General features: G+C 36.9%; 1 protein-coding gene across 7 annotated transcripts in view; it reads right to left on the bottom strand.

Annotated features, from left to right (window-relative positions):
* Positions 1-23,045, bottom strand: part of TTC29 (tetratricopeptide repeat domain 29) — a 343,118-nt gene that overhangs the window by 154,458 nt on the left and 165,615 nt on the right. The gene's annotated exons all lie outside the window — the stretch shown is intronic.

Raw genomic sequence — 23,045 nt, 5'->3', positions numbered from 1 at the left:
GTGTGTCTTTCCAGAAAGATTATTTTGATGTTAATTTAGGCCACTGAAGAGCAGTGAGCCATCACTAGTAAATGAAAACCTGTAAGATTGGATCTGTTATTTCATATTTTTCAAAATGATGACAACTAACAAGTAAATGATGTGTGACTAACACACCTATCTCCCCCCCAAGCCCTTCTCAAATCCTGTCAGTGACATACAAGTTTGCAATTTTTATGGTTTCATTTCTGTGAACATTCCCAGGGTTCTATTTATGAAGTGGTAGCTACCTCTGGAAGGTTGGGGTTGATGTAATATGTAAGAGAGAAGATCTTGAGACATACAACTTTTTCCACTTTGTTTGCCAGAAATTTTCAGTTACAGCTGGTAGAAAATCTGAAACGTTGATTAGATATATCATTTGGCAAAGAACCATTGTGTATAATATTTCAAAACTGCTTCAGCATTAAGGACCAAAATATAATCAGAAATTTTACATTGTGCTATTCCTGCAGCACTAGTAAAAGGAAGCAAACTGTGGCCATGTAATAGAATTTTGAAGTTCTGTGTGTGTTTGTTTTCTAGCGACATCATTGATACAATAATGCAAATAACTCTGCTAATGTTGCCATGCAAACCTCTCAATTTGTTTTACTTTTTTATAGTTATGTATTATTAATGTTGCATTAGTATATGCACTGTTTATTTCCCTAATTGTAACAAGCACTCAATTAATTACACTATAACCTCTTGAATCTGTAGGCCAACTGTTGCGTCTTTAGTTAATATTTTAAAGTCTCATCTTCCGTTTTTCCTTGTGTCTTTGATGTTTTGTTTCTTACCCTTCTTGTTTGGGTTCTCCGTGGAATAGTCTCAGAATAATCCTGCAGTTCTCTTTTATGACTGAAACTTTGCATTTTAACAGTTGTCTGGAGATAGTTCCTTCCTTGTGAAATATCAGTTTTAATAACAAGAAAAGAAAAATGCCATAAATCTGCACTAACCACATAAAGCTGAAGTCTCTGAGAGACTGATTAACATTGAGACTCCACACAGGTTTTTCAATAATTAGGGGATGTGCTTGCATGGAGCCATGACTGCTCTGGCCTTGATGCCATTTCCCAGGGCAGACAGCAATTATTACAGCCCACAGTAAATTTCCCACATTCTCTGCCTCCAGCCACTGAAGATGTTTTTGGCGTAAAGGTCTCTTAATTTTCCACACTCTTGTCATCAGCTTGGATTAGCAACATGCTCTGCTTGTTTTCTTCAGTAGGTTTAGAAACAATTGACAGCTACTTTTCTGCTGTAGTATTTTCTCTTCACCTGAGGTTGAAGAGGTCGTGATCACAGCTTTGATTATATTAACATAGTAGATAACAGTCTTGGCATTTTCAGCAGGGCAGCTAGAACCAAACTGTTTCCACTGTCTTTGAGCTCAAGTGAGTCGCTTCCCACTCAGTACTCTCAAGCTTTGTGGTGGTGATTATTTATTGTTCTCAGATTTTTATCACCTCCATGGTTCACAAATGAATTATTCACTGAGGTAGAGAGCTCTTTCTTCTATGATACAGTGTCTTCACCTTGTTTGTACATTCTGTGGTTATTTTGACTAGAATTTTATTGTTCGTGGTATTTCAGAAAGATGGACCCAGTCTCAAAGATATAGTGATTTCAAGTTGGGTCCATCTTTTTGAAACACTCTGTATTATAATAACACAAACTATAAAACTGACTCACCTGATTTAATATTAAAAAAGCCCCAACACAACAACAAAAAAAACCAAACCAACAACAAAAATATGTAGTCATGGCCAATAAATTAAATGTTAAGTGGTTATATTGCTCTTTAATTATACAGGTGGGATCCTGCTAGAATTCTTAGCAGGAAGAAAATGTCCAGGCTGGGCTGCATAAGGTGCTGGAGCCATTGCTATAATATATCCTGCAGAGCTCCAATCTGACCAGAAAAATGGGCAGACTCACAGTATGCCTTTATGGGCAGATGGTTTCACCCCTCCTGCTCTGGCATACATCATAATTTGCCTCTACATCTGATGCTGTCAGTTCATGCTAAGCCACTTCACAGCGTTGTAATTAAATATAGGAAAGGAACTTTTTAAGCAAGAAGGGAATACAAACACAAGACCTGCTGTAACCAACTGCATAGGTACTTGTAGTGCTAATTTTTATACTTTCATCAATGTTTTGAGCTGACCTGAAACTTATGATGGCATAGACCAAAAGATGTGGCAAGTGCGAGTCCTTAGTGTCTCCTAGTTGTTTTTCATCCCCAGCCGAGTCACAGCATGTAAAGATACATCCACAGCCGTGTAAAACAGAGCTCTAGCTCTCCCTGAGCATACTGCTGCAACCACACAACTAGAACCCTGGCTCCTGGCTGCTTTATGCCTGTTAGACTTAAACTTTAGAAAACATTGAGATGTTTTATGTGTGGCTGCAAAGGAGTGTTAGGGTTCTTATTACTAGTTGGATATCATGACAACATATATGCATAGGTTTGCCTTAAACAACTACCAGCTGCCACAGATACCTAGCTGGGGGGCTCAGTGCAAGCCGGGCGTAATGGAGGCAAACAGTAAGCAGAACTGAACAATGAAGAATAATCTCCAGAAAGAAGAAAGAAATATAACTTTATGGATTAGCAAACTGATTAGAAATCTTTTGTAAAGGGAAGCAGGTAGAAACTGAGAATGACTTTTCAGAAGAAGATAAAGATTGAAATAAAGATTGACATTGAGATAAAGATTGAAAGGGGAGGAGAGAGAGCATAAACTAACATGAAAAAGACAATTCAAAGAAATAGAAGTGGTTAGTGAAGAGAGATCAGGAAGTGTGGAGGAGGATGAAAGGTTTAAAGATAGTAGTTAGAATGTGAAGAAAAGAAGGCATAACTAATGCTAGTGAAAGAAGGTAAGTTATTAAAAAACTGTTGAATAAAATTCTTGGTAAAAAAAGAGGAAAAACACTGTCAGGCCCTGTATTTTCTGAGAGAGAGAGAAAAAAAAAGAGTGAAAATGCAGGTAAATACAACACTATTCAGTGGACCAATATCAGTGTTGCCAAGTACAGCACCTCTCAGTTTTGAAGAAAAGGTGAAATGTCTAGGGCAGATTTAACGTATAGACAGACTTTCATTCTCAGCTAGTTTCAGTAGGTTTGAGATATGAGGTGGGAATATGCTGATGAATGAAATACCTTCTTATTGCTCTATCTGTTCCACTGTTAACAAGATCTTCAGTCAGGCACCATTGAAACACAGTAACAATTTTATCTGGCATTTATCTTAAGGGAGGAGAACATAAAGTATCCTTCTAGAATATCATTTCATCTGAAAAAACACTAATATTGGTGGCTTCGACTTATATCTTTGGGTACCAGGGAAATTGTGCTGTGTTAGAAGAAGCTGCTGATGTTTATACTTCATGCTTCACTAAATAAAAATGGAGGAAAGAAGCAGAGTCTGCAATGCAGGAGAGTGCTCTTCCTAAGCCACTTCAGAAAGACGAGAAACTAGCACAGTGCACCCAGCTGAGATGAGAAGAGACATCCAGTACTAGGTAGAGAGAAGGCCACAAAGTAGTGTTGCTTGGAGATGACCTTTTCTACACAGCACTGCAAGAGCTGAGATAAAGGAGTGACTGATGATGGAAGAAGAAATTCAGAGAAGGAAATTCCAGCAAAGCAAGTAGAATTAAAGGAGAACAGAGGATTTCTGTTTAAGAATCCCCATGTAAGATTTTGGTGTGACAAATATTTTTGTAACAAACTTCATACCACTGTATGTTTGTAATAGATTATTTGCCATAGAATATGATCAGTTATGGCTGATAGAGCAATTAAGCATAAAATTTACAATTATGACATTGATAAAGAACATTCCAGCAAACACTCAAACCCAGTAGCCAGACTTGCAGCTTCAAAGCAGTGGCTGCTCAGCTCAGTTGTTCAAACCTGTTTTGCCAGGGATAAGGATAAGTCAAAGCAAGCCATACAAATATCATGCCTTAGCATGGTGTTAGCTGCCAGAGCATGAGAGGGAACCTGTCAGGTTAGCACATGCAGAGGTGGCCTGTTTATTCCTGCCAGAGATGGGATTGGCTGAGCTGAAGGTGACTTAGGAAAAGTGCAAAAAATGGGACACTGATAAATCCCTGTTAGTCCAAGATCTCAAATGAGATTCCAGTCAGAACACCTTTCTAAGGGGAAGGAACTTGCGTCCCTGTGCCACCTGCCTTGGACTTTATGCTTCCAAAATTGTCACTAGAAGGTGTCATTCCCACCTATTATAACTTCTTTCCCCAGGCTTTAAATGTTCATGTAACAATCATTCTGAAAATCTTGCAGAAACATTCTCTACATTTAGTCCCTAAATATGTTATTTTGTGTTTTGCACTTTTAAATTTCTTGCCATTGAAATCAGTCCAGCCTTCAGAGTGATTTTCTTCTCTGGATATTTATATTTTACTTTGTGTTTAAAACACTTTGTCTGAACTCTGACTCATTTATTCCTAATTGCCATGACCACTTTTGAATGTATTAAATGTGGTTTATCCCCTCACCACTACTTTATGAATCTTATGTATTGCCTGTTTTCAGCTTGGCTATTTCTCCTTAAACATACTATGTCACCGTGTCCTCTTCAGTGAGTTCCCCACATGCTGTCTTGTAAAAATTCCACTGTAAAGTTACTCTCATGGAGCACTGGATTTGGCTCCATTCTGAGGTGCAGATAGGAAATCTTTTGCATTTCTTTTATCTAGAGGAAACACTGATTATCTCAGCAACGACCAACATCAGGTGTTAATCTGATGTTCATCCCTGTAATAACAGGCAGCATGCTTCTGAGTTTTCAGTGTGTATATACCACAGTTCATTGGCTCATGCTCTTTAAATTAAAAATACATTTTAAAAGAGCAAATGAGTAATGTTCAGAAACATGGGGGTAGATTCCTAGCTAGCATAAAACATTGCTCTTTTAGCCATGGCATTTTTTGCCAGCTGAGAACATGGCTTATAACCTCTTTTCACTTATCATGTGATGGAAATAAAAACAAATGAAATTAATGAGATTTTCAGATTTAGTCTCTAAATAAATAAAATCAGGAAAACAGATGTTGCAGAGTCTATGCCTGTTAAAGAATATTTTTAGGAAACACAATATTTTTACTTCCAGAACGGTTCATAGCGCATGGCTTTTTAGTTGTTTTGTAGTTATTGACACCGTAATTAATGATGTATTTCCTAAATAAAGGGTGTTCTAAATAGATTAGCATATATAAATATATACGTGTTTTTACATGCACACAATAAGTCTAGCAGCTCATCACCATACTGTGTACTGGATTTAAATATAATTTTAAAAGGGAATAAGCATTTTTATTTAGATAGCAAGAAATAGCAAATTTTTAAAATAGCTTGGTATTCAACCATGGCACTCTATCCAGTTTTGAAAAGGGCAAGAGACTTCATATATCTGTTTCAGAGTATAAACCACTAGGAAGCGGAAGTGTGAGAAGGAAATACTCAGAGGGGGAAAATTGTGTCATAATTTTGCACTGAGATGTCATATGCTCTTTTATACATCAGAGACATACTATCACAAACAGAAAACATCTGTTTCTGCCTGATTTGGCAGCTATTTCGTTATGCTTGTTAAGGATAAACAAGTGATACTACATAAACACTACAGAAAATGGTTTAGTAAAAAATTATGATACTACAGTGTGGCATTTGGAGATAAAAATAATTATTAACAAAGTATTTGAACATACTCGCAACTCCTGCTTTTGTTTCAGGATAGTGGGTGGGTCCGCAATGGCAGAGACAGTGCACGTATTTAACGTAATTAGGAAGAAACAAGTTTTCAGACTAGAACACTGAATAAGGCCCTCATGAAAGAGTAGTTCCTCAGTTTTATGTGGAGAGATCAGGGGCTGTGCTGGCTTTCCACAACCGAAGTACAGAGTTTCCAAGGGTGCTGCGGACTCCTGCCTTGCAAAGCTGGTGCTGCACCCTTCTTTGTGGGCTATTGTGTCCTGTGCTAGCTGGGTTTAGCTAGCCAGGGATGTTGGCACATGATAATGAAGTTATGTCTTTATTTTACTAGGTAGACAGCTGCTCTGAAGTTAGGAAGTTATGGGATTCCAGGTTTTGGGTTTTTTTAAGGTAAAGCAGGTAATGAAAGAGTTTAATGTTAAAATTGATGAAACAGACTGTCTAAATATATTAATTCAGAAATATGGGCAGGAAAGAAAACAACACACTGGGGTAAAGTGGCACTCCAGACAGATTGATCAGAGGGGGCAGAAAAATATATGGTTAGAACTGAAGACTGAATAAATTCTCAAGCTGGAAAAAGTATGGCTGTCTGTGAGAAGACTGGTCTGAAGACTTTAACAGAAGGGGTGATCAAGGTTACATTTGAGACACTAGAAAACCATTACATTGAAAGTAATTGAGATTTTGTCAACAGGAGGAGCAGATAAAAAGAAAAATATGGGGAAAGGGGGAGGATATGTCATATATGATATCACTGAAAGAGGGCTAGTTATATTTTTCAAATTTGAGTTAGATTTTGAATTTAACCAAAAATATACACAGACAAATAAAACTTAATGGAAAAGTATGTTAAATTTCCTCTATGCTAAGACATGCACTCTCTCAAATATTTGTCTAAAAGTATAGTTTCTATAATGTTTTCTCTTCAACTTCCATACTGTGTTTGCTCAGTTTAGAGCCCCAAACAAGTTTTTAATCTTTTCAGCATTGTAGCTCCCATCTGACTATAGTCTCTTGGTTTCAGAGATCATTTTCACTAACAGAAAACCAAACTCAGCTCCAAGAATGCTTTTTGTTAGTGATGCTGCAGAAAGCACAAAGCATGCAGTCAGCCTCTTGAGAGCAAAGTAATTCCCAGGGCACTGCTAGTGGAGACTGTCATGGCTCTGGAGCGGAGGAACTGATCTGGCTGTGCATCACTCCCACTTGGACCTTTGCTAAATTAATGGGAGGAACTTAGAGTGTCTTCTGCTTTCCTTGTTTTTATGAGCAAAGGTACCCCTCACAATTACAACCAGCACTTTTGTTGTTCTTCCCAGCAGGGATCACTTTGTGTCAGACTTGCGTAGTCTTTGTAGAACACTGACATTTTAGATACTTTTCTGAGATGTCTAAAAAGATCTGAGCATGTTCCTCAGGATTTCGTGCACGAGGTATTTTCATTCCTAGTAACGCACATTTGTATGTTTTGAAGAAAAATATTTAATTTTATAAATACCTGTAATTTCCAGCATTCAGCATGTTAACAAAATAACAAGAAGAAACAAATTACAGTTTAATACAGCTTCTAAAATGCCCTCTTTAAAGTCCTTGATGTTAGGCTAGAATAAAAATACTCCTAAGATGGTGAAGAGCAACAGGATGTAAAGAAATCAGTTGAAAATATAATCAGACTTCATTAAAAGAAATATTAGAATGCTACAAGTAAGATCTGACAAGCAAATGTGAGGAGGATACATAAGATAAAGACGGACCTTTTGGAAGGCAGAGAAAATTGTGTCTTATCACATGATTGTTCCCTACTGTGGCCTCTGAACCTCTTCGAATTATCTAAGCAAATAATATTTAAAATAAAAACTATTGCTTATCATCTGTAGCATGTTAGAGAAAGAGTATTTTTTCCCCATATATGCTCTGTTTTGCTAATTCCTGTAATTGTATTGAATCATATTTATGTTTCCTTATTAAGTATACTAATGATTAAATATAAAAGGACTTGAAGTTTAAATTTTATTAAATTTTATGAATTTTCTTATTATTTAATTTATTAATTTTATTACTGTTATTAACTTAAAAATAATTTTATCTTAAAATTCTTAGCTCTGTGAAAGATTTTTCACCAAAACTCCTGGGGCTTTTTGAGTTTTATAACTGTGTGACCTTTATAACTTTACTTCAGGGTCTCCAACTTCATGCTTTCAAAAAAAATTACCCTTGAAAATTTTGTTGATAGCTCACTAAAGAAACAAAAAGACAAATAACAAGAGGCTGTAACTTTGTGTATGTGTTGATATGTGTGTATATGTAATGATAGTTTTAACTGAATATTTCTCTACTGCTTAGGTTTATGATATTGTGTTTATGATAGAGAGGGACTTTTTCTAAAGGAAGACTAACATAAAGAGAGAATAATTTTACCAAATCCAGCGAGATTCAGTTGCTTGTGACATTAATTTCCTAACACATCTATATGTGGGAGGGACTGAACCCCTTCTTTTTATTAAGAGCCCCGTAATTTTAAGGCTAACAGTTACTGGTGAGAAAATCATCATAGAAGAAAAGGGGATTTTCCTTAGTACCTATAGCCATTCATATGAAGCTGAATTCAGAATATGGCAGCCTCCAGTATACAGATAAATGCCACTTGGCCATGTTCTCAGAATCACAGAATGTCAGGGATTAGAAGCAACCTCGAAAGATCATCCAGTCCAATCCCCCTGCCGGAGCAGGAACACCCAGACGAGGTTACACAGGAATGTGTCCAGGCGGGTTTTGAATGTCACCAGAGCAGGAGACTCCACAACCTCCCTGGGCAGCCTGTTCCAGTGCTCTGTTACCCTCACTGAGAAGACGTTTCTTCTCATATTTAAATGGAACCTCTTGTGTTCCAGTTTGTACCCAATGTCCCTTGTCCTATCACTGGTTGTCACCAAGAAGAGCCTGGCTCCATCCTCGTGACACTCACCCTTTACATATTTATAAACATCAGACACGTTCTAATTTATTTGAAATTATTTACGCTTTCTTAATAATGTTCTGTCTATAGCTGGTGTTCAATTGTTTTCTTTCTGGTTTCCAAACTAGAAGGGCTCCTACCTCTCACTGGCCATCCAGGTCACACATCTTTTTGTTCCTTGAGTGGCTGAGTGTAATCTGAGTTTCTCTGATTCTGTTCTTTGCTCTAAGCTTAAATTAGATTGTTTCTAAGACAGTTAAAAGAATGTTTCTTCTTGCCCTAAACCCTTTTTTGATTTGGGTATCAGAAACATTCTGAACCTCTGTCATTAAAATAATATCTGCAGAAAAATCCCTTTAATAGATTACAGTAATTTGACTCGCTAAAGAAAATTGCACAGTCTCCATAATGTGTCATACTGTGTTTTAGTTTCTGGACCAACACATATATGAAACTTCACAGGTTTATGTTCCTAAGAGCAGGACTGACTGGGCAGACATTCTGGGCATTCGTAATTTTCTGGGGAACTAATACTATGTATATAGCCCTCCTGTTCCCTGTGGCATTCCTCCTGGAAGGCCGTCCTTGGATCTGTGCATAATCATCTAGACAACTGAGTATACAGAAGAGTTTCTGGAAGAGGAAGGCTTATATAAACTAGAAAGAGCTGACAAAAAGAAGACAAGCTGGAAGCCCATATAAATATCACTAGTATGAAGAAATTGGTTAAGGAATGATTGTTCATTATCTTTTTCAGAACAAAAATTTGGGAAATAATTTCTTACAAACATTAGATATAATCTGATAAAAACATTGAGAAACCATCCTCATTCACTTAAAAAAAATCTCCTAAATTTGAGGATAATTCTGAAATTGTCCTTTTTTTGGCCCTACTGCAGTTCTCACACAGAAATCTATTTTGAAAGAATCCGTAAAGATGACCTCTGACAGATTCCATTGTACTCAACTCTGTATGCTGTTCCATAGCACAGTATCACCTAAATGTGTTTTCTTTTTTACGATTTGAGTGATAAGAATATAAAGTGTGCATAAAATCAGTACCCCATCTTTCTTATGGGAATGATACATACATAAATATTGTGTGCAATTTTCTCGGCTATTTCTGGAGCTCCCCAAATTTATATAAGCTTAATTGCATTACTTTATTATTTGCATTCTATTTTGTTATTTAGTAAGCTCCTAGTTGGCATAAGAAATAATGAGAAGGCTTTCAGAATGCACATTAATGCAGGAGTTTTTTTCTCTGGCTGACATTTCCTATAGACCTACTGTACAAGTGTCATCTGGGAAAATAATATTTGTCACAAATGTATTAGCATGAGGAGCAAAGTAGAAAAAGATTTTAAACAAAACCAAGTTGTTGTGTGTCTCTGTTTTTCTTTTGTTTGTTTGTGTTTTTTTTAATGGAGGAGCTGTATTTCTCACACCATTGCTAGTATTGCAGAAATCATGGTAGAGATCACTTCATCACTGACCACTTTGGCAGCCAAAGCTTTGACAGAGCAGGCAGTGTAAAGGGTCACATAATACTACGCAATTCTGTTTGAGCCTGGAGATTTGAAAGGAGGATCAGCCACGAAATAGGGAGGTCTTTTCCCATGCTCCATCATCTCACTGAGATTTAAATAAAACATTGGGAAGTGAAACAAGTTGAGAGTTTTTTGGAGAATGTAAGGAACAAATCAAGTAAGCAAAGAATCAATTCCCTGGCACCAGCAGGGCACCTCTCTGCCAGTCTTCCTGAGCGAACAACTGCCTGTAATATAGGTAATACAGTCATCCTTATGGCAAAATACTTTCTTAAAAGTAACTTTAAAATGTTTATTTTTGTACCTGACCCTTTGTATATCTCTGTAAATCGCCACAACACTGTTAAACACAAAATCCACCAGTTACAATCTCTTTGAATTCCTGCCTCAGTCATCAGCTGTTGCTCTATCATCAGTGAAAGAAAATTGTCTAGAAATCAGGGCAGTATCGCCAGTCCAGTTCTTTCTACAGAGGCTATCAGAGGTAGGGACGTTTCCTAGGTCAAATGACTTTTATGGTGAAATTGACAGAAATTGTCAGCCTAGCGTGAAACAAATATCGCTGCATCCAAAGTCATAGCAGAATCAGGATTTTACAGCTCTTAAGATTTCTACATCTGAAAGAGAAATGCCACAGCTTCTGGGTGCCCTTCTATTCAAAACTAACACAAATTGTTTTATTTTGAACAGAGGTTACTCAAGTAACTCTGCTTTCAAAATAAGCAAATCATACACCACTGAGCCAGTCCTGTTGCCAAGACAATACCTTATCTCTCATGTCTTTCTCTTGCTTTTAGTCCACTCTCCTTGCCTTCCTATGCTCAGCTTTTGATCTGAGAAGTCCCTCAGCTCGAAGGAACTATCCTTGAGTTTGATGTTTTTGAAATCTTGCCTGGCATCAGACAAATGGGTATAACAGCTCAGCCTGTTGTAGAGATTAGAGATGAAACAATGTGGAGCCCAGATTTCCTCCAATCCCCTTCTATCCAAACAGAACGCTTACCCTATACAGTCACCTGAATGACAAGGCCCTTCATGTTTAGCACCTTCTCTGGATAGTTTAACATGAAGTAATTCCATTAATGATTCATACTCTTGTTTCATTAATTTTTTGAAGGAAGAATGTATTATTAAATGTTCAGTCCCTTCTCTCTTATCAGTTCAATTAAGGTACAGGAGGTACATCCACAAAGATGTCCTCCAGCAAAACCAGAATTAACATTTGATATTCTGAGGATTAAGAAGGCTGGGAAAACCACAAAAACCAAAGGTTTTCAAATGCATACATAACACACAGTGGAAAAAAAAAGTGCAGTTACTCTTACTACAGAAAAATGTTTGGGTTTATCTTAATTGTAACTTGTGAATGTGATATAAAATCCCATTTTTTAAGAAAGTGTCTTTCTTGATTAAGGCCTTTCTCAAGGATATTCAGCCTTTGCTTCCCATGAAAAACTTCGCTCTCAAAGCACAAGCCCTTCTCTCCACTTTTGCTAGTTTTCTTTGTCCCCTTCACATTTCCACCTAACTGTATTAAAATTCCAGTGTTGCTCCCTAATTGTTCAATTTCAGTCATTTTTAATGCCGCTTATTACCACTGTTTTTTAAGACAACCTACAGCCAACTTAACTGCGTGAACTCTGTGCTTCCAACAACCACCACGTCTGTTTAGTTCCAGATCTTTGTGTGTGATGCAGTTCGTTCTGCTCACCATAATTCAGCTGACTTTATACTTAGATGATACAGTTAGAATGAACAGCCCACCCCAGCATCAGAATGCAGCTATAAAACACCACGAGTTCTGTAAAATGATAGTCTACTGCATATGGTAGTTACAGTAGATGCAAAATCACTGGGTATAGGATTTTCCCTTCGGTGGGTGGCAGAGAGGCAAAGCAGCAAAGAGAAGTGTGGCATTAGCACCTTAAGAAAAGCAAAGTTAATGAAAAAGCCAGTTTCACTAAGTCTTCATGCATAGAATGCAGCTGGGTAGTGGTACCAACCGCTTGAGTGTCTCATGCAGGCTGTGCACAGACCAAATAATTCTGCCCCAGCAAACTCTGACATCAGTCTCCTGCACAAAAGTAACTTGACTCGGGATTGTGCCATCTACAGCCTTTCACCAAAGCTATAAAGCAGGTTGTCGGAGTTCCCCAGAACTGATTCCTTCTGTTCAGGCTGGGACTGTAGAAACCTCGAATTCTCTTCAGTCACCCCCACTTCCCCACACATCATGCATGGCTCTTCTCGCTATCATTCCTTTCTCCTATATAATGTGAGTAAAGATGTAGATTATTTTGGTTTGGGTTTTTTTAATATGCTGTGCCTAATGAGAGCATATATTCCTGTGTGTATGTTACAGAGCGTTCTGTGTAATGCCAATCATTCCTTTGACTTTATTGCCATACTTGGGAAAAAGTTTCTGATTAATGAATCTTTTTATCCATGCAGGCAATAAACAAAGACATACCATTTAAACCCAGTGACTTGTGGAGGCAGGCAGAGGGATCAGCATAGTGCTGTTCAGGTGGTTGACTGACTGGCAGCTTGTTACACAACCAAAATAATGAAAAGATATTCTTACTTTACCTTTTGATAGAGCACCGTACTGTACAATATTTTCATCTACTAAAAATGTTTTTTATAAAGTATGGGTAAAGCATGTATATTTAAAAAAAAAATTCCACTTGCATAAGCCTGTGCATCAATGACATAGTTGGAAGCACTTCATGAAACAATGTATTAACTCAGTAAAATACAAATGAAAACTGTATATTAATTGTTTTATATGCCCTCCTGTCCTCATGTTTTATTAACTTTTTAATATTACCATGTATCATGCTAGCATGTGATACTCTTCCAAATAAGGTACTATTTTTACTTGGTTTATGAAAATAAATGAGCATTTCAGATTAGCATTTTGATTTTGCATGAAAGCACATAATGTTTTTTCTTGTATTCCCTGGTTGTTTCAAGGGCATTGTATCATACCATAAAGCTGAAGGATCTTTTGTTTTTCTTCAGATAAAGTTGATAATTACTTTTTACATTATATTTAAAGACTTTAAAATTTATTATTACTATCGTTACCAAATCCTAACGTCAGTCAGAGTAGTAAGACACTGAAAATTTTTCTTTTAATGTTTCTGTTACAAAGTACAGTCATGACATACTCTGCCGCCACCTCCTTCCCATCCCTGACTAGAATTCTATCAGAGTACAAATGTGAGGAAGCCAAATGAAAATACAGTTTAATGCAGCCAGTTAAATTGCCTGAGAGGAAACAGTGAATACAGCTTTTTTAAAGCCTTTCCCCTCAGGCCATTAACTAAGAAACTGGTCACTAACTGCTGGTAACAAACCATTTTGGAGGGATTATTGCTATTACCGCTATTCAGTGGTTTATGGCTACATTTTGTTAAAGATGTTAGGAACTGTAACATGGATGGGCCTACAGTATTGGAAAAATCATTCTTTTCCCTTGTGGTTAACAATAGTTTTCCTTCCAGTCTAGATGTCTCGAGTAGTGGGTTCATTATTTGTCACATCTCTCAATGCTCTAAAAAACTCTTTTCATTATGGCCAGGATGCAAATGAAAAGAGTGAAACTGTAATACTCACTTCTGGGAAAATGTGACTCATGTAGAAACCACCACAAGTGGAATAGATTTCAACTGTTGCCCAGAATTTTAGCTGCCACTGAGAACTGGTTGACAGAACAATATACAGTAGCTTTCCCTTCCTGTGATCAGTTGTTTCTTGGTGAAGGCATCAGCACGGCTGGAGAAATAAACAAAGTTATATATTCACTTTACATAATTATGTATGGTAAGTTTAGGTGTAAGAAAGGGCTTTTGATCAGTATGTTTCTAGCACTCTACAACTAGTTCCATTTCCTAATTATTTCAATCTACAGAATCTATAGTGTTAGCAAAGATGGGTCAGTCTTAGTTGTAATTGAAAGTGCAGAATCATAGGATGTTCAGTGCTGTAATTAGAAAAAGTTCTCTGGAGCTCAAAAAAAAAAAAAGAAAAATCTTTCTTTTATTCTTTTTTTAAGGAACTCCATCTAAGAAGGTGTTTTGACAGCATAGTTGTACAAGCGATATTGTTGAGTTCGAATACAGATTACAAACACATTATTTGCATGGGAAATATGTTTTTCACTCCATTGTATCCCCCTCCACCCCAATCTTTTAATTTTTTTTAAAAAACATAGATCAGAACATATCATTAGCTTTGCTTCTTAGTGAACCTGACTTTTCTCGAGAAATTTACATCTTTCTCTCATTTTCTGTTAAGGTTTCTTACCCTGTTTTCTCACCTAAAGAATTATAATGAGGTAGAGTGAATGAGATCTATGGGGAAAGCAGTGGACCTAGAGACTAAAGGTAAAAGGATGATTGATGGTATGAAATTACCATAAAAGTACAATCAGGATCAGATTTTAAAATGAATTTTTAAGCAGCCTAAGAGATACTCTTTGATTTGTAGTCTGGTGGAATGGATAATGTCTCATTCAGTGGATAAAGTTTCTCACTGTGTGACTTGAGCTTTTTCTGATCTTTCTGACTGGGAGTAAAATGGAACCAAAGCATAAAGTGGTTTTTAATGCTGAAAATATCAAACACAATATTCTTAATGTCAAAACCTAGGCGTAGCAGGTGAGAAAAGAAAAATAAATATAAGAAAATTCTAGTGTTGGTATTATTGTATTAGATAAATACACTATCTTTTAAGCACCTTCTTGATCTATAAAATTATTTAAATTTAAGGAAAGAGTTAGATCTTTATGTTAATATGAAAAAACACTGAATCTTTAAACAGCTTCAGATTTAAATATTTGTGAATTTGTTAAAAAGAAATGAGTATCTCCTGCCAAAATATTAAAGTGCAACAAATACGATAATTTACGTCTATCTGAGCAATGCATGTCATAGGTCTTGTGATCTCCATATAACTAACAACAATTTATAGTGCATTCAGTGGGTCAATGAAAACAGAACTTAGTGGCTATTTAAGAGTAGAAAGTATTCTATGAAATTATTCCTATATAATTGCATCAAATATTGAAATAAATTTAGGAAAGTTTTAAACTGAAATTAGGACATTTTTACCTCTCTAATTGAGTACAGTCACAGGAAGCAACTAATTGGCTCTGTAGGACTGACATTAGAAATGATTACTTTGTGGACAGGCTTTTTCCTTAAAAGAGTTCTGGCAACTGTTTCTTCCTTCACCCCCCCCTTGCTTTTATTTATTTAATTTAGAGGATTTAAATATGATGGTAAGATTTTAAAATAGGGATTAATTTTGTAAGCAAATTCACTCTTCTTTCAAGGAAAAGGATTAATTTCCTTTCTACGACATACCTTATAAAGAAGGATGTGTATACCATTTATGGTAGAACCTCAAAGGATTCTATTTATTATATGGATCCATATTATATGGCTGGGTATTGTGATGTTAAAATTACAAAAAATATTTTAAAATAGTTTAGCATCATAAAAAAAATCCTAAGATTTCCAACAGTTGCTTCTCATGACAGTTTTCATTTTTTTCCCTGCTACTGACAGTTCCCATAATGACTTTAATCATATAGTCTGGAAATGGAGCAGGTTACTGAACAGCAACAAACTCACTGGTCAATGTCGGTGTCACTTTTCTGGGAGCAGGACTTTTTGAGCATCAAGGAACTAATTTTAACAGCCTGCTGGAAAAGTGTTAAGTGCATTAAGTCTCTGTCAATCACATTTTTAGCATGCTGGCCAAATTATTATTATTTGGCTCGAGACATTCTCTTGAAACTTATTTGTGTGGTATTCTTATCTGTGTACCTTATGTGACTAATGATGATTGTTTATGGAGAGGTGCCTGTCCAATTATTTTTGAAGGAACACAAGAATGCAGAATGACTGGAAGCATCAGGTTTTTGCCAGAGAATGCCTCAGGTAAGAGGAGAATGGCTAGAGGCTATAAGGAATCACAAGAGACAAGTCAGAGTCGTAAATTGGGAAACTGACATATCTCATCTAATATACTTGCTAACTAGGCCTTTAAAAACCTTGACATTTAACTAAGTTTGTGGAAAAGTTAGAGATTTTGTCCTTTTCTATTGGCTATAACTCATTAATATGATGAACTGCGGTGTTTATAATCATTACCAGCATTAGCAGACTAGCATATGGGATCATTTAGAGATCCAGCTAAGCACCTAACAACTGCTCCATTGTTTATGGAGATTGTGCCTTTTTCAAAGTCAAGTCAGTCAAAAATGATACTGCAAGTTATTTACCCTTTTGGTACTTTGGTGTGTGAAATGGGATGAAAGAATGCTGGTATTCAGCTGAGGCATTTAAATAATGCTTTGGAAGTCCTGGCCTGCTTAGAACAGACTGCAATCTTTACTGTAAAACAGAAATTTCTGATGGTTTCAGGAAAAAAAAAAAGGTAGTATAAAAACAAACTTTGCAGTGAATGCTGCCTAATAACTCAAATCGATTTAAATGCATTAGGGACCTCTTTTCTGTGAAAATATACTTTGTCTTTACCCATTAATGTTTCAAGAAGATATACTGTGTAACTAAATAGATAGCCTGCCCTGATTCTGATCCTGATTTTTATGTGGGTGAAAAGATCTAATTTCTGTATAAAAAATAAATAAAAAAACCCGAGCCATAGAACTCTGTGAAGTGAACAACAAAAGGAACTCATTGCAGTATGAAAAGTGGAGATGATCACAAAAAAGGCAGGAGGAGGCACTATACCACAACAGCTAGAAAATGGTAAGTTTTAATTTCTGAATAGCTTTCCTGTCTGAAGAATTAATTTAAAAGAATATACTTTGCAAGCAACCATTTTTATGTTTAGGAATTGCCATAATTATTCCAAAAAGCATGGAAAATGTGAAGCGAGCTAGTCAATCGGGGCAGGAAGAAGCTATTAGGGTTTGTTTTCCAGGGCAGGAAACTGAAATTCAGTAGGAAATGGCATTTTGACAAGCACTTTGTATTTCCAACCACAATGGAATCTTGCTCATTTAGTGCACCTGCAAAACAATTAATTGAGGCAAAAGCCCCACCTTAATCTTCCACGTGAGAAACTGTATTGACATTTATGGGATTGGAGGCAACTCTTCCAGCACTAACAGTTCATTACTTTTACCTAATGTACTTTGGAACATGAATAAATTATACTGTAACATATTACAGTAGGGGAGAAAATGACTACTGTTCAGGTTGTGTGACGTTTTCCACACTATCCCATTTTCAGCAGCTCATAACTTTCTGAAAACTTCTGGCTGCTGGGTGAAATTTTCTTAGTTTAGGTATTTGCTGGATGAAAAATATTTTTTGAAAGTTTGAGGGACTGGTTCCATTATTTCTATATATACATGAATAGAAACATATAACCCATCTTGCAAATATTCTTGTTTCTTTTGTACTATCTTGTTGTCCAAACCGAGCGTGAAAGAGGGATCAGCTTATGTGAATTTGTGGTATGCAAATGATTAATTGCATCTCTGCATTTGAATGGTTTAGTAACTTTTGAAAATAATGACAATCTTAGAGGAATTTCCAGTTTTGTCCCGTGTGCTGCTATATTGCCTAAACTCTTTGTCCTCAGCATATTTATATTTTTCATGTGATAATCACAAAAACTGGGTAAGTATGGTGTTCTTTCACTGGTCGCTTAAGATCAACGATTACTTGGAAGTATTTTAACTGGTCTGAGATTGCTGAAGACCGTATGTTGGGTTGTACTCAAGTACGACTTTAGATGTAGCAAAATGAAATCACAGTGTTCCAGTAGGTATAGGCTCCCTGAAATGCTACAGATATACCCAGTAATTTCATCATGAATCTGATCTTTCAGAGGAAGATGTTCAGATGGCATGTTAATTTTCTTTCAATTACACAAGAAGGCATTATCCAGTTAGTAAAAGGAATAAATGTAAGCAACTTTGAAAATACATTTATGCTTGGAAAAAATAAAAAGAGTATCTGACAGTTCCTATTGTTTGTCCCATCCTCTTCAGCTGAGGAATTCGAGTTCCACAGGTGTTCTCGTAGGAACGTTCATAGAGGTAACAGACTCCTAAAGATTAGTATTTACACCAGAAACTTGGCTACAAATTATGCCCAGCCAGTGCAGAAATAGTAAGCATATGATATCACTCAATGTCCACAGAAAAAGAGTAAAATATTTTAGCAAACTGGACAAGAATGATTGTAAAAATGACTTGGTATGTAAGTGCTTTAGGTAAGAAAGGAAATAACTCTTATCTCACAAGGCTGCAAATTAGGCAAGCAGACAAAGGACAGGCAAAACAAGCAGGAACATATATAAGTGTTTGTGTGTGCTACTGTTCCCTTTAAAGTTACCTAATCTTTTTTTTGTGAACAGAACATGAAAGGTATGTGAAGACAACTGTGAAACCTTCAGGCAATATGTTCCACAATCTACAGATATTGTATTTGAAGAACAATAATTGTACTATGAAGAGCAGAGTGTAGCAGTAAATACACAATATATAGGCCTCTTATTTCTGCTGTACTGGTTTCTGTCACTGAATACTCTGAAAAGACCGTGGCAGATCTTACAGCTTGTTCACACTTTCTTTTGTCGGAGAATAATTTTCCTACTACTAGTATCTCAACATGAGGAACTTTAGCACTCGTTCAGTATAATTCCTGCATCTTCTCCTAGTTCTTGTGGGCAGGAGAGGACAGGAAATTACAGGCATCCCAGACATACTTAGCTGTGCTGTCTCCATTATTAAAATAACAATGCATAATTGTTCTTCATAGACCTCCCCTAATTCTTGATTATACCTTCTCCAGACCACCTTATCATTCATTTGCCTGAATTTAATTGTAGTATTCTTGTTTGGTGTCATTCAGTTGGTGTTTGTTTATCCTACATAGTAAGTTCTTCTGATGCTGCATCAGCAGGTCTTATAAGGTGTTGTTAGCACTGTCTTTTGGTAGATGTTCAGAATCAAAGAACTCTGAAAACAAAAGATCACTCTGCCTGCCACAATCCTTCATTTCTCACTGGTAATACAATTTTGTCAGTAGAGACATGACTGTAATAGCCAGCCATGCCCTGAGAACCTTTAGGTTATGCAGATACCATGAATATTCTTGGAGACACTCTAACAGATAACCTCTGGCAAATCAAGACTGTGGTGGGCTGCCCCTTCTTGTTTTTTTAGCTTTCTGCTCTTGGTTTAATTATTGAGCAAATGGGTAGCATTTTGGTGGGCATCAGTTTGGGTAGAACAGAACATTTTGGTGGGCATCAGTTCACAGGTCAACATCTTAGAGTAAACATTTTCACATGAACTGTTCAGGATAATATGCCAGTCTGGGAAACTAGACAGCTGAGAAAGAGTCAGAGAACCTGATCTGCTGCCCCAGCAAGGTACAGAGCTGAACATAGGGGTGAAATGCTGCACATTGCACCAAGTGACATCTGCTTGGGTTTTTAGTTCCAAGCACAGCAAGGCTGCTTTATCCTACAAATGTAATGACACTCCCGTGATTTTCAGCTCTAGAGATGGGGTCATTAATTTAAATAAAGAGTCTAAATAAAGGTGTGTAAGGGAAATATTGACTACAATCACTAGAAATAAGCCCTTCTGAAGAGACGATGCTGAGGGGAGGACATCTTCCCTCTAGAATTAAAAAAAAGGATGTGAAAGAGTTGCTTTGTTTCCTTCTTAACAGAATTAAGCACCTTAACAGACGAGACTTACTTGATAAATTTGGAAAAGAGATAGGGAAAATGTTTTGCATTCAATTCTGAATGTAATCTCCCCTTCTGCACTTACAAAACAAATTTATTAACAGAAAAGAGGAAAAACAATATTCCAGTTCCTGTCAATTCTTTGCATTTGGATTAATTCTGTAAAATACATCTCCATAAATGAGAATGAATTATTACATCTTTCCCTGGGAAGTCCTGTGAACCACACTATGCCAATTTTTTATGCTGGATCTAAACTTGCCTTTCCTTTAATGCTATGGACTAAAACCTCAGTACTCAACTTTGCCAAAAGTCTAGCTCCAGACCGAAGCTTCATTGCTTAGATAGATTATCTTGTTTTGGTATTATTTTATAGCTCTTATATCCTGCTTTATATTGGTTAATTGATAGGAATAAGTGAGTAGATGTTAGGTTAATTATTTGGAGTAATAGCAGCAGTAAATCATAAAAAATATCTGAAATGTCTTTGCCTCAGTATGAGGTGCTGTCTGTTATTGTGAACATCAGTGAAGTTAGCAAAGTTAATAAAAGATGCATGCAGCATACGAGACAAATTTGAAAAGCATTTTCTGGACAGGTTTATGTATGTATTCTGGTAGAAAGTGTTGTTAATAAAACAGTGGCTCGGTACATTCAGCCCCTACAAGTGTCTAAGTGCTCTAAATGCATTGGGGTGCCCATATTGTTTTCAGACTGGCTGTTCTGTTCAGCATGCAGGGTTAGCACTGTACGGGTAACAGCTGCTGACTTCAGTGGGGCCTTTAATCCTACACATGAGTATATCTCTTTCTGCTTTATGATTCCAAAATTTATTTTTCTGATCCAAGACATGTATCACTGGACATGAATGGAATAATTATTGAGAAGGAACTGGAACTGTACATGGAACGTTTGTTGTACTTTTAGCAAAACTATACTTGTGGATACACTTTATAACTAGTACTTATACTTGCTTGTCTTATTAGGGTGTATGGAAGAGAACAACAGAGTGTAACATGTTCTGTATAGGTCCTTCCTTAACTCTGTCCTATATGAACATTTAACAGTGAGGAGTGGAGAAGCAGCAGCCATGGCACCCATGGGGCATTGTGACTGCCTTCTCAACCTCCACGCAAACAGAAGCAGAGATGTGCGTTTATGTAGTGGCATGGGAGAACGGAGAGACAGTGCTGGAAGCTGGTTGAAGCTCTCTGCCTTCTATCCCCTTCCCTAATAATGCCTTTTTTGTACCACTCTGCTATGTCTTCCATTATTTTAAGTGGGGAAAGAGGGAGAGTTATGTGAAGCCTCAGAACTGTGAATCTGGTACAGGGAGAAGTATATGACAGCACAGGTGGGATGTCAATATGGAACTAGAGCTGGGGTGCAAGGTGAGAAGTGACGGCATTGAGGAAGAGCAGACAAAGCATTTGGACCTGCTAACCAAAACACCCTACCAACAAACAAGCCACAAACAAACAATAACGAAAGACAAAAAAGAACCTCTTTTGTAGTAAAGAGTAATAACTAGGCTGGAGGCAACAGATAACCTAATATATATATCCCCATAGCAAATTTTTGTGTTCTAAGGTTCCAGATAGTTTGTTTTGATACATGATACGTATGTTAGTTATTATACTGCTTGATCTTGACCCACTTGAGTCAGTGAGCACTTTTCGTAGAATCACAGAACATATGAACCTGCATTGAACATAAAAGCTGCTCCTTACAGGGCTACCTAAAACAAACCCATATGACTAAAAGCATTGTTCAGATGCTCCTTGAACTCTGACAGTCTTTGTGCTGTGACCACTTCCCTGGGGAGCCTGTTCCAGTGATCAACCTCTCAGTGAAGAACCTTTTCTGAATGCCCAATCTGAGCTTCCACTGATGCAGCTTCATTTTATTTCCCCATGTCCTCTTGCTGATCACTAGAGAGGAGACCTCTGCTGTTCCCCAGGAAGAAGGTGTAGACTACGGTGAGGTCCCCCCTCAGCCTTCTCTTCTCCAAGCTGAACAAACCAAGTGACCTCAGCTGCTCCTCTTTCACCATCTTGGTTGCCCTCCTCTGGACACACTCTCTTAAATTGAGGTGCCACAAACTGCTGCTAGCTTGCAGGACAAGCTTGTTCTAATCATGTAACATTCAGTGTCTTTGTTTCCTTGTTTATAAGACTTGGATAATAACTTTTATCTGTAAATATATAAGAACACTTTAGAGAAATAGATGCTGTGATTTTTAATGCAATCAATTATGCCTGAATCCCAAGGTATTTAGGCAATACCTTTCACTGGATGAATGAGGTCACCAGGCTAGATAGAACATGTAAGTCCACATGACTGGAAACGTTAATTTAATCTACTTATTTTTATCTTTTTCTTCTGCTATAATTGTACACCTGGTACTGTTTTGCTTGAGAAATCTAAGCTTGGCCATTTAAAGTAATTATGTTGAAGACAGTTGTTTATAAATAACACACGAGCATCTTTGCAGTATCCAAGACAAGAAACATCCATCTCCCCTTCATTCTGTTCCGGTCAGTTCCTTATCTCACCGCATTCTTGGTACATGTGCAAGTAAGCTGTCTGGTTTGTGAGAGGGTACATCATCTGATTTTATCAGAGAAAACAGTTGAATTATCCTTCCTTTCCAAAGATAACCCTGGAACTCTGACATCTCCATTAAATTCATGTCCATTTTACTGAACTGATATGCTTCCAACAGCCTGTTATGTTCTCCCTCCTTTTATTAATTTATTGCTAATAAAGCAGCCTGAAGAGTCACTTCAGCTTAGTCTCAAATTATCTTTAGTTGCATCAACAGTATTATTTAGATGAGAGCAATGTTTAATTTCTTGTGCAATTTTATTTTTATCAACACTTAGGTGATTTTCTTTAAAAGACAGTTGTTATATCTTCCAAAACTTTCTGTCAGCGTTTCTGTCTGCTGTCTTTTAGATACAACTGTCTGATACTCGGTATACCTGGCTGTAGGAGGCAGCATTTAT

Source organism: Patagioenas fasciata, chromosome 4 (assembly GCF_037038585.1).
Source record: "Patagioenas fasciata isolate bPatFas1 chromosome 4, bPatFas1.hap1, whole genome shotgun sequence".
NCBI lineage: Eukaryota > Metazoa > Chordata > Aves > Columbiformes > Columbidae > Patagioenas > Patagioenas fasciata.
The sequence above is the reverse complement of the archived record's forward strand: the minus strand, read 5'-3'. Positions and strand labels throughout refer to the sequence as shown.